Genomic DNA, 13355 nt, shown 5'->3' with positions numbered 1-13355 from the left:
CAAACATTCTGTAAGGTAAACCCAAGCCACTTTCATCCAGTTCTATACTGCTTAAGTATTCCTAAGCCCTTCCTAAAGCAATAGCATGCCAAAAGCCACTCAGTTCTCAAATCTTCATAAGGTCAGATAGTAGAGTTATGCACATTGACTTAGATTTCACTACAGACTGTCTACACACCCAAAAACTTGATATCCTGCATTATCTTCTTCTAAGAAGAAAATAGAAACATTATTGTGGTGAATCGTATTTTGTGCTGATGAATCAAAGACTGGTTTTAGCACTTCTTCACCTATACAGATTTAAACTTTTAAAGGTATTCTGGAAAGGTTGAAAGAATGAAGGCTTAAGTTTACATGGGAGCAGAGTTAAGTAGTTCATGAAATTCAATACTTCATAAAATTCTTTGTTACAAATTAACCTCTAAAAGCTAGTAAGTCAAGCCTGTAAGACATTCAAGTTAACCCTTCCCCCATCCCACCCCCCCACCATATTTCCCTCTCTATTGCTATTAATCTTTAACTCAGTATCACCTTCAAATAGATTCATCTAGGCCTTTTGGGAACAGAAGTTGGAGACAATCCTCCATGACATCCAAATCAAACTGACTCTCACATGGAATCGTGAATGCTGACCCAAAGTCTTTTTATGCTAACTGTTAAAAAAAAAAAAAAAAAAGGCAAGACTTCCAACATCACTGATTACTATTTTTTTAATCTTCTCTCCAATCGTTTTCTTTGAACCAATTTAAACAAGCAACTGCCTGACAAGTTTAATTGGATTTCAATTTTATATGCCTCTGCATTTAAGCAAAAAGTACTACGGAAAACCTGACTAATTCATGTCGTAACTGTTCATTAGACTTTCAGAGAATTACAGGAGCAACATCACCGCATATGCCAATATGTAATTAAAGATATATTATGACATACATGGAGTAGTGTAAAAGAAACAACCAATGCAATCAGAAATCTTTGGGAAGGTTGATTATCAAGATTTTGCCTCGCCTTGTGCTCACATACGTCTCCTAAATATTCAGCCTTTTTCCCCTTCCCTCACATAAAACAAAATATTTACCTTTAGAAAACAAAGAACCCGTCAGAGCAGGCTTATTGGGTGTGCTTTTGTCGTACAACAGAGGAGCATGCTTCACTGTATAAGTAAATATTATCTCAAAGTAAACACCTCACACAAATGTACTGACTGTATTTCACTTCTACTTTATGATTTGTTCTGAACATGGAGGCCCATTTGCTGCCTCCTCTACAAGGATTACGCTGCAATCAAGGCCAGACTTCGTACTTACCATTCCCAACCTGCCACTACCCTTCCTCATTTCTCATATCCAAAAAATCAAAAGTGGACAAGAATGCTATAGTGAGCAAATCTATCACATGCACAACCCACTCTACATTAACATATCTGGCTTAATTTATACTAAAAAAACCCTTTGTATTTCAAGAAACAGAAACATTTCAGTTCTGAACTTAACTTCCCATTTTATAGGAAATGGCTTATTCTGTCACCTTTTCCATTGCTTTTTGGTAACCCCCCAAAGCAACATCCTGAAGACTAAGTGAGAACACACATACTGATCTGTTCCTGAGGTTATTATAGCTGCTACTGTAAACATGTTCCCAATTCCATACACAGCGTTTTTCTTAAATAACCTGACAAATCCATATGGTGTCTGATCCTCTTGGTACCACTGTCACTAGCATGAAACATACACCTGCAAAATACTTGACTTCACCACCACCACCTGCAGGTAGATCTTTTCAACGGCTCTTTCCTACCCACCTCTCTCATCAGAATAGTGATATCTACAGCAAGGACAGATGTGCCAGGCCTACAAAAGGCAGGAAGGGAATGAACCTGCATCATTACGTCATCACTACAATGTTGATTATGAGTGTTCTGAGCAGAGTAGAAGAACAGCGCTCAAAACACTCAAGGTTCCTGCTTACCCACCTGTACCATGCCTCCCAGTCTGATGGCAGTACCTGTTATTTTTCAAATATCTCCACAAATGTCAAAACCTCGGTGACAGAGCATTGTTCAACCCACAGAGAATGCTGCCAGGAGTACAACATTAATAGACGGTTTCTGTTTTGAAGAATATCCAAGAAAACTTGCTTTGCCTTCCCTCCCCTCCAAAGACAGCGAGAGAAGAGTTCCTTTATTTTTAAATAGATCTCCAAAATTGAAGAGTCATGGCCAGAGACTCTAAAGGTCCACAAATAAAACTGCCAGTTTTGATTACTCTGGTAATAAAAACTGTTTATAGCATTTGTTTCACCAGTGTTCGTTTATAAGTTGTTAGGCTTGGAGAAACAGGGCACAGAATGTATTAATATTTGCCTATAAATTAAAACCAATAACCTAGATTAGAGTTATCTATTAGAACTTTCACTAGTTTATGTGAAAACTTGCTTAGTTTTCTTTTTTAAAACCATTCACACAGAAACGCATGATGCCCCTGTGATTATTATGTCACATGAAAAGCCACAACCATGGCAAGTCTATGCGGTGTAAGGAGAAACAGATAAAATATTTTAGACTTAGGCTTAAAGATTACTTCCTATCATGCATTTTTTAAGTTCTGAAGAACTTCAAGGGGTCAGGTAGGTAGGCTGATTTATTTCAATCAGAAAATACAAAGTTTTGCCTTCATAGGACATCAAAGGATAAGTGGAACTCAAATTTAAACATGGCACCTCTTTCCACTTGAGACACTCTTATTTCATTGAAGATTGAACCTTCAAATTCAGAGGAACATCAAAAGGGACACCAAATAAACGAATCTTTCTGGTGTTGATGGTGCTAAGGGAGGAGCGTAGCAATATCCCCTGGGCAAGTTCTGCTAGTTTTTTCCCCACACAATTCTATGGATAGCCTGGCTGCCAGAGAAGAAAATTGTATTTGTACATCAATTGTAAAGCAGCCAGCAACTCAATAAATACAACACAAAACCAGAAAAAATGTTCTTGATTTTTCTAGCCATTTGATATAAACAACTGTTGCATCTTTTAAAGATACTAATGATTTTAACAGGAATTAAAACCTGACAGAGAAGTCCTCCTGAAGAAGCCCACAGGTTCACTGATGCAGAAGTTTCCCTTTTTCAACTGCCTCTGTTTTATGCTAGCTAAAAATTACTGCAGCATCATTTATACTGGATGTCAACATTTTTTCTTTTCTTCTAATTCTCAGGAAATACACAGTTACCCCAGAAAGCACTTAAATAGTAAGATTCATTGCAAGTAATTTATGCATTTTGTAGAAGCATGACACATAGTTCAATACAATGCTAATTTTGCACGGTTCCAGTCTGGGTTGTTCAAGGAACTCTGAAGATTTCTATCATCCTTAAATAGCATGGCTCCTTGGTAAGTATCAAGTGCTGACTGACTTGTTATTTCTACAGAAATAATTACCTTACAGTTTGTACAAATACAAAGCAGTCTAAATATGGAAAAGTACTGTTACTTTTCATTGCATCAGTATTTCAACCTAACGTACACCTTACCCAGGGTGTAAGGTGCTGTATTTTTGGTGCTGTATTTTTTGGCACAATCAACTCTTTGAAAGATCCATCAAATAAATATCAGATATAGCTGTCCTCTTTCACTCAAAAGGCAGCCTTTCCTAATCTTCTACTATACACAAACAAAGCAGGATCTGCTCTGACACAGGATAATCATTGGTTGAATATCTACTTACACATATGCAAAGTTTTTGTCAGCAGACTCAAATTCTGACAACAACCTGTCAAACTCGGCAATATGGCAGTCAGCAAGGACAAATATTGAAATTCAACAGTAACCAGAATGAAGAAAGCCAAACAATATTGAAACAAGCGACATGCCTGTTGCCAGTTACACTGCAGATATAGAACACTACATATGAATTGTCCCATCTACAAACACGGCTTGCCTGAATTCTCTACCATGGGTTTACTTTCCTGTGATAGGAGTTCTACCATTGAAACACTGAGCACACACACCAATGGAGTCTGCCTTCAACTTTTGATCCAGGTGCAGCACACCTGCAGAACACAAGGGGCCAGAGCATCCTTGAGCATATGCGGGAAGGAGAGCATACTTCAGCACACCAAATGGGGGAAAACTGACAAACAGATTGATGGCACAGCTGTCACTCTGAATCAACAGTGAATGAATAAGCTCTGAAGGCTGAGTTAAGAGACACGTACATAAGATTGGGGGATAGTATCATCCTATATAACAAGAAGGTGAGAGAAGTAGGGACAGAACTGTAACTGCTAAAGACAGCATCAAAGACAGTATGAACTTTGCTACCAGGTAATTTTACTCTGCAAAAGCACCACCACCTGAGATTGTTAACACAGCAAGAGGCAGAGCTCAAACAGAAAGTGTGCATAAGCAACTAATCCAGCCAAGTAACTGTCAGAGTTCAATGAAGAGCAGCTAAATATTTAGGAGATAGAAAACTTTAGTCACCAAAAAAAAAAGTGAATATCCACAGACAGCTATTGAAGGTTACATCCTCTACAGCTAATTCTCTAGGACAGTCTCTCTTTAGCTTACAGTTCTGTAGTGCCAAGTACAATAGCATCTTAGCCACTATGCACAATAGAATAGGATACCGCAAAAGGAGTAAGGAAGAATTATTACTCAGGGACACTTTTCAAGGAGATCTCCCTGGCAAGCTATTAAAAAGAAAAAATATTTATAAGACCATACCATCCCTAGAAAAGAGATGAGGGAAAAAGTTTAACAACAGTAATAGTAATACACCATTTAATTTCAAAAGATATTTAACCAGTTATTTAACCAGTTTTTTTAAACTTATCCAGATGGGATAGAGTTAATTTTCTTCATAGTAGCTAGTATGGGGCTGTGTTTTGGATTTCTGCTGAAAACAGTGTTGATAACACAGGGATGTTTTAGTTACTGCTGAGCAGTGCTCACACAGAGTCAAGGCCTTTTCTGCTCCTCACACCACCCCACCAGCGAGTAGGTTTGGGGTGCACAAGAAGTTGGGAGGGGACACAGCTGGGACAGCTGACCCCAACTAACCAGAGGGATATTCCACACCATATGACAGCATATAAAGCTGGGGGAAGAAGGAAAGGGGGGGGACATGTTCAGAGTTATGGCATTTTGTCTTCCCAAGTAACCATTAGGCATGATGGAGCCCTGCTTTCCTGGAGATGGCTGAACACCTGCCTGCCGATGGGAAGCAATGAATGAATTCCTTGTTTTGCTTTGCTTGCGTGTGTGGCTTTTGCTTTGCCTATTAAACTGTCTTTATCTCAACCCACATGTTTTCTCACTTTTACCCTTCTGATTCTCTCCCCCATCCCACTGGGGGGGAGTGAGCAAGCAGCTGTGTGCTGCTTAGCTGCCGGTTGGGGTTAAACCACGACAGACTGGGAAGCCCTTTATTAGTTAAGGCCAAAAGCACCACAGTTAGCTAAAAGAATGTTTCATTCCCTTTCCAGAGGGAGAATTTGAAGTTTTATGCAACACAGAGCAACTGGTTTTTGCAAAACTTTTGGAGGACACAGAAACCCAGATAATCTTCATTCACATTTTTCCACACATGCTGTATACCTGGCTAGCAGTACCAACCATTATCCAGAGCACACTTTTGTGAGCAAAGCTAACATATGATTTATTTTTTCAACCCAGACCTTTTCTACTTACATAGATAGAGCTTAGACACACTTGGAAGCAAAGTGCAAAAACAGCTTTGGGAAGACCAGAGGATTACCCATGTCTCTACTTACTAGAGTTCCCTAACAGCTGGTCCTCTCTCCTACAGGCTGTTCCTTCTTTCCAGGCAAGGGGAGCTAGAAAACCCCACCTGCACTTTCTTCTAGAACAGGATTCCCCATTCAAGAACAGGAAACTGAACAACAGAGGGTTATTCCCTCTTCTCTTTCACCACTCCCACAGGAGAAGTCCTACATTCTCCACACACACACTTACTTTTCTAACAGCTGCTTCTAATTAGCTGCACAGTCATAGCTGGGAAAATAGTTAGGCTGCATCATATTACCATGGGGTAGAAGGAAGCCCCATAATAATCCAAAAGCCACCTACTTTTATTTATATTTGTTGTCCAGTACAGTGCTTGCAGGCCTGAATTTCTCATAACGCTTCAGTTTTTTATTTCTGTGAACAGCTCCCCAAGGCATTATGTCAGCACAAAAGTTAGGTGACGGGATAAGAACCTCTCACCAAAGCATGTGAGAGTTCCCCAATGAAAGCAAAAACCATTCAAAGGAAGTAGGTGCTCCCACTGACCCCCACACCCACTCTGAACTATGCCCTATCTTTCCTTTGTTTTCACTGTGACCAGATCAAAATGCCATCAGGAAGAAAGAAGGGAGAAGATGAAGAGACTGGTTGGTTGGTTGGTTTTTTTACAGTTTTCAATGTTTGCTCCTGGTATTGAAAGTAAGTGCAACAAAGTGCAACAATGTCATCAGTATTATTGACAGAAGAAACATTAAGATGTTTACTGCTGAGAAGCAAAGGCAGGTCTTCTTAAGTTTTTTTTTTTTGGTCACACAATATAAAAGAAATTAAGATATTAAATTCTCTGATCCATTGATTAGTTTTGACCATGAAGACAAAAGCAGGAAACTGCATCATTGATTTTATTAAGTAATTTTAGAAACCTTTTACTGCTACATAACTGCTCTATCTGCAATAAAGACTGACCAAACTTGCAATAGCAAATAAATCACATTTCACCTGTTTCCACAGAACCTATTGTTTATTAGAGAGAATTATACTACTTTTTGATTTGCCTTTCATATCTGTCATTCCTGTGCCTTCCATTAAGGTGTTTTATTTACTACGTGTTGGCATAACACTAGTTCTTATTTTAGTCTTCTTAACCAGGAGATCAAGAGAGAAGAGCACAGCATGGAAAGACACTCAAGTGTCTGGAAATGGAGCTGTGGCAGGTTACAGCCCTCTGCTAGGCATTAAAGGACTCATTAATCAGAACTGTTTCCTTGGACTTTGAGCACAGTAAGCCCATAAAACCTGGGTTTGTCTCCCCACCTCTAGTGCAGTAGCATAATACTGAACAATATTCAAAGATTAAATTCCCACCAACTTTACGAAAATAGGCATTCAGGCAAAACAGAATTTCCCTACTACAGGAGAAGCAGCAGCACAAACAGTATCTTAACTAGAAAATTAAGTCCAGGAAGGGGATGGGAAAGACTAAGAGAAACTATGGCTGATTCTTCCTCAGGAAAAGGTTTGATCAAAACTCTTATGTTCTTGGATCCCATGAAACCCAACTGTCACCTAAGCTAGAAGAGGCCAAGTTTCCAAGTTTCCATAGTTTAGCTACCCATGGAAGTAGTTTGTGTTCCAGTGCCAGCTTATGTTGTTTCAAGGGGGATGATAAACTTCTGGCCTCAACCACAGCTCCTGTAACTTCTGAGTTACAGGCCAGAATTCTGCACTTAAACTTATTACTTCAGCCACTGAGCCAAAGTAATTCAGACCTCTATAAAAAAATTATTGATGATTACTTCTTGTCCCTTTTCATGTCTATGTCCCATCTGTTCTGAAAGTAGTGTTAGGAAATAAACAAGCTCAGTAGCAGAGGTCAATGTGATTTTCTTTCTATACTTGATGTCTACTTGTCAATCTAAAAAACAAGACCAGAGGTTCAGAATACAGTTTTGTGTCTCATTCACGTATCTCAATATGATCTCAGGAACTGGGTATTAGTGGAGGTCTCACTGATGTAGAAGGTGGTGGCCTAAAAGGCTCAGAAGACAGCAGGGTGGACGGGAGGGAAAGCTAACTACAGGCTGTCCTTTATATTTGATAAAAGAAGAACTGTATGAGAAGACTGAAACAAATACATTCCAAGTTTTGTCTCTTTTTCTCCTCCAAAGAATTGGAAAACATTTAATTAAGTGGTTATAAATACACAAAATATTTCCCTTAATCACTTAAAAATCAACTATTGCGACTGAACACAGTTCAGGACACTTATGGCTGGCTGCACTGACAGATAATGGCTCTTGAGCCAAGGGCATCTCAGATGCTGACATGCAAAGTCTAATCTCCTCACTTACATGAAGTGTCACAAATGTTATTGCTTGAACAGAGGATGGATCCCATATATCTCACATTCTCAAGCTCTGCTAGCCCACATTTCAGACAGAAAGAGAGGTATCTAAAGAGATTTAAAAATGTGGGCATTCAGAAAGACACAGCTATTACTCCTTAAGTGTGCTTATCATACATATATGTAACAAATTTATATATATGTAGTAAATATATATTATATATAGTTTTAGTATATAAATATGTATATACATGTCTATAAAATCCTCTAGCAGAGACTCCACCAGTTCTCAATACCTATTGCTTCACTTACACCTTCGAAAATTTGCAAGAAATTATGCCTAACACAATTAGATTTAGCCTTTTACAGGTGCTAGAAACTCACACTTTCTGGGTGTGTCACTGGGGCTCTGCACAATGGTCAGAATCAGCAGTCCTGTGCCACAAACCCTCCATCTTGCAACAATTTCCCAAATCCATAATTTGTCATTTGGCCCCAGTTTCTCTCCTGCCTGGGCTCTCATCAGTTCTCTCGATGCATTCTTTTATTAGCAGAAGTAAATAGACAAAAAAGGCAGAGGAAATTCAACTCATTTCTTTGTTGTACACTCCCACTTCTGGAATCCTAATCCACTGAGATGCCTTCCCCATTAGCTAGTGCTATAGCAGTAATGTAAAAGGGGGTAAAATACTTCTGTTTGGCATTTCAAGTCGGGTAGCGAGAGAGCTGGGCATTGCCCAACTTAGAAGCAGGTAACTCCTTTTTACCATATCACATTTCAGATACACCACTGCCTTAAATCAAAACAGGCCATATTTTTTGGAATCTCTCCCTAGGCCAGCATCATACTTCAGTGGACTTAGTCTTGCTGACTAACCTGCCACACGTGTTTTCTAACCTGTAGTCTTTTTTCTGAAATACTAATTTTTAACAGGTTTCCCTACCGACTGATTTTTATCCAGTACTTATTTTCCCTGAAGGGCTAGCATTTTACCTAGTACGCTGACATACAATCAGCATAACCACTGCAAGCAGAACTCTGCGAACACCACTTAAAGCACATTGTGCAAAACCGTGATGTGGTGAAAAAAAAATTCCTTTACAAGTCAGATCACATTCTCTGAATAGCCGTATTTTTAGCATAATGTTGGAATAAGGGTATAGATTTATCAAGCAGTGTTAAGTAAACACATTAACAGAAAAAGCTTAAGGGAATAGTGGTGGCCTTATATTTGTAATAGTGATTTTCTTCTGTGACAAGTTCTAATGTGGTTTTTCATCTTATTTTTTCAAAACCTCCTGTATTAGTCATTCCAGTATTAAAGCAGAAATGACCACTTCGTTACATAATCTTAACCATATTTCCCTTTTGCCGATAATATCTAAAGTTCAACACACTACAAATATTTGAAAGGCATCAATCATATTTGCAAAAACAATTTATTTCATCAAGCCCAAATATCTAAGTGTTAGTCACTTTTTCTATCAAATTTCATGTGCTGCAAGAAACAGATGGTACTAATCACCTTATCAAAAATTTACTGTCAGTTTATAAATATATCAATCAGGAATATTTCTCATGTAAGGAAACATTCTGGGTTCAAAACCCAAGAAAATTAAAAGGGAACTCTAATAAAATTACAGCACAGCAGTCTCCCCTTTCAGAAGTCTAAAGACCATATACCAGCTATTGTCCAAGATCTTCCTTCCTACATATCTTAAATACTCAGCGTTCCTACCACCTTTTACACATACAGACTTATGTCACAGCACACATACAATAAGACAATTTATTAAAAAATTTATTAGTCGTTATGATAAAATTTTATCTCCTAACTCAACAACAAAATCTCAAAGTATAGCTAACCATTAACAATTAGGTAACTGCAGAAGAAACTTGTATGAGAAGTGCCTCACCCTGAGATCTTAGTGGAATAAGCTAAAATATGGCATGTGAAAGGATCCTCCAACTGCCTTCCTCCTGTGAAGCCTCTTACTGCTCTTTCTTCCATAACTTTTCAGATATTTAAGCTCGTTTAGCCTTCTAAGCCACCTGAATCTTAGTAAGGCTCTCACCACTGCAACCCAACACTTGTTCTCTCTTTCCTTGCACAGCTACCAAACACTACATCTCCCTTATGTTACTTCAAAGCACTGCTACCAGAATCTTCTAATTCATTGTCAAGTTCTTCACACCCCTTCACTAGCCTCCTTATTCTCCTCCAAGTTCTCAAATGTAATCTGTTAGTCCTCCAATATTTAGTCATATTTTATCCATCCGATCTAGTTTTTAACCATACGTTCATCATCAATGAAAGCAGCCTCAGCTTATTCCTCAAAACTAACCTTCTACAGTAGTATGGATAGTAAAACCCTGAAAAGCAAGTACACAACCAACTATGATGACTGTTCCTGACTGACCAGGAACCAGCTTGTCACTCTCTTCCTCACTCACCAGCTGTCACCCTCCAGCTGTACCTTGGTTTTCAGATGGTAAAAACTTCCATTAGGCCGTAGAGCACTTTGCATAACAAGGCCTCAGTTTCATTGTCCTCGCACTGCTACTACTGCTGTGTAAATCTTAAGTAATGACAGGGCATGTGAGGTAGTTTCTGGAATATACCTCCCGGTGCTGCTGAAGTAGTCTCTATAACAGAAGATGAAGATGTGAAAAGTTAACATTTGAGATCAGGTTTATCATCCCCCGTCATGACTATGCAACAGAAGCACATATAGATGTGACCCCAGTTTATAAAATATCTGATGCTACCATCTTTCAGACTGTGTAAACCAAATGCATGGTAGGTAATGGAAAAAACCTGTTTATACACATGTGCATATATATATGTATATATGCATTCCTATTTAGTTAATATTTCATGCACGGTTATGGCTGACTCCACACTTTTCTTCATACTGTTTGTATCTTCATATGCACCGGAATCAATCAGCTTCAGTCCCAGCAGTTCTATTAGTGTTTACCTCCTAGCATTTTCTAAAAGTGGCTCCCAGTGGCTTGTATAAATAAAAGCAGCATTTTACAGGAACAACAGATTTATAACTTTAATAAGACTACCCTCCTTCCTGCATTAAAGTCTACAGTACATGACAAATCAGGTTAAGCAAGCTGGTATCAAATCTGAAGCCAAACACATTTTTGAGCCAAACTTTAATTCTCTGAAGAGCTCCGAGCTTATTTTCAAGATGTTAAATTATTGAGGAAAATCAATTCTTTTCCCAGCTCAGGCAATGTCATACAGTCACAGCATATACAACAATAGCTAAGGTAGCTTTTCTGGTTTATTAACTTCACAAGCCTTTAGAATTAAATTACCTACCTTTTCCTCTTTAGAATCCAGATAAACAGTCACTACGGACAGTTTCACAACTTCTATTAACTTCAGATGACAATAAAAGATTTGTCTGAAAACAGACTGTCAGAAACAGACAAAAAACATTTGAGAGACCTGCAAACTCCTACGTTTATTTATTAAACCAGTATTATTTAAACAGTATCACTAGACACTTCAGCAAATAAACTGCAATGCATTCTGTTCTGACAATAAACAGTTTCCTCAAAGGATCTGAAATAATAAAATATATTCCATCCAAAGAAGCAACAGAAGAATCGCAAGCAATCCTGGGAGAAAGTAGGCAGATGGCAAGAACAGTTCTTTGTGAGCAATAACCTTCCTGAAACAAAATATTTAGGAGTATCTACATGCAAACTTTCGCTTAGACTTGTAGTTCCACGGAATATCAAGTGATTTCAGTCCCAGTCATTTTATTAAGTTTCTATCTCCTAGCATTTCCAGAGGATATCTTGGGCACAACAAAGGATAAGGTGATGTAACCTTCTGTAAAAGCATCCCAACCATTAGAGCACAAGAGATATAAAAGAAGGAAGGAGATAAAGTGATGTTACCAATCTTTCCTGTTCTAAAGTAGAACAGCAGTAGTGAGTAAGCAGTAATTTACGAAGGAGCAACAACCACCCTCATGCCCTATCCCAAAAATACCCTAACCATCAGTTTTAGGACTTAATAATGTCATATGGTGAGTTAATGGAGAAGACTCTTGAGCTTTCCTGTTGAGGACATCCAGTTTAGTATATAATATGTAAATATCTGGTGACCTATAGAGACAGAGGAAAAACTGATTCTCCAGGTTAGTTAGTTACTATGCTTCTCCCATTGGACACGTCAGCCTATACGCCATTGTATTATTATGCAAAGTAAAACAGTCTTAACAGATAAAAATGAATAGTTGTGTACACACCAACAGAAATATCCTTTGTCCCCTGAATAGCCTACCAGTTAGGACACCCTCCAAGACTTCTGTGCCAAATGCAAAAAATCTGCTCCCAGTTCTCTGGTAAGTGTCCCCAGCACAGAGAAAAAAAAGATTCTTTTCTGTGAGCGATGTGAGCCAGCAACGCTGCAGCTCCCAAGATGTTCCCAAATGAAACCATTCAGCAAAAAGAATGCAGTTGCAATTAACTACTAAACAAGCAAATGCACTTTTTTTGATGAATAAAGTGTCTCTAAAAAAAAATCTACTCAGTTCTAATATGAAAGCCGTAATACTGGTAAGTAATAAATACCTGTTTTTCAGTCAGCCACAATTCAAACATGAGATGCAATCTATAGCAAATATCCAGACAGGAAAACTATTTGAAAAACATACAAAAAACCTCAAAATACAATGGAATTCATTTCTTTGTTGTAAATAACTCTTTCCGAGCTCTGATTTTCATGGTACCGTTTCTGACCTAAGTAAATGAGAAATTTACTGTGGAAGGAAGCTTACCTAAGCGATTTAGAAAGAGCTCATACGTCTAGGCAAAACACAGCCATTTGCAGAAGGTAAATAACAGATGTTATTTTTCCTTCTTCATCTTACTTAACTACTATTGCATATGTTGCCTCTCTGCCCATAGAGCCTTACAGATTTGCGCTGCACGCTGCTCCCTGCCCTTGGAAGGGTGCAGCAGCAGCAGCAGCAGTGTGGGCGGGGAGGCCCGGCAGCCCTTCCTACATCTCTTGACAAAGGTGCCCGTCCCCTAGCAAGACTCTCAGCCAGCGCTGCGGGACCGCGCTTACTGCAGCAGGCCACGGCAGTCCATCGGAATAAGTATAAACCACCACAAAAACGCCCCAACTCAAACGCGGGAAGGCCACACAGCTCCACACACGGCTCCTTTCCGCTGCTGCGTTACGCGAGCAGAGCCCGGGCGCGCGGGGACAGCGAGGGACAGCGGGGGACA

This window comes from Pygoscelis adeliae, unplaced genomic scaffold (assembly GCF_000699105.1).
Source record: "Pygoscelis adeliae isolate BGI_AS28 unplaced genomic scaffold, ASM69910v1 Scaffold77, whole genome shotgun sequence".
NCBI lineage: Eukaryota > Metazoa > Chordata > Aves > Sphenisciformes > Spheniscidae > Pygoscelis > Pygoscelis adeliae.
Note: the sequence above shows the minus strand (reverse complement) of the source record.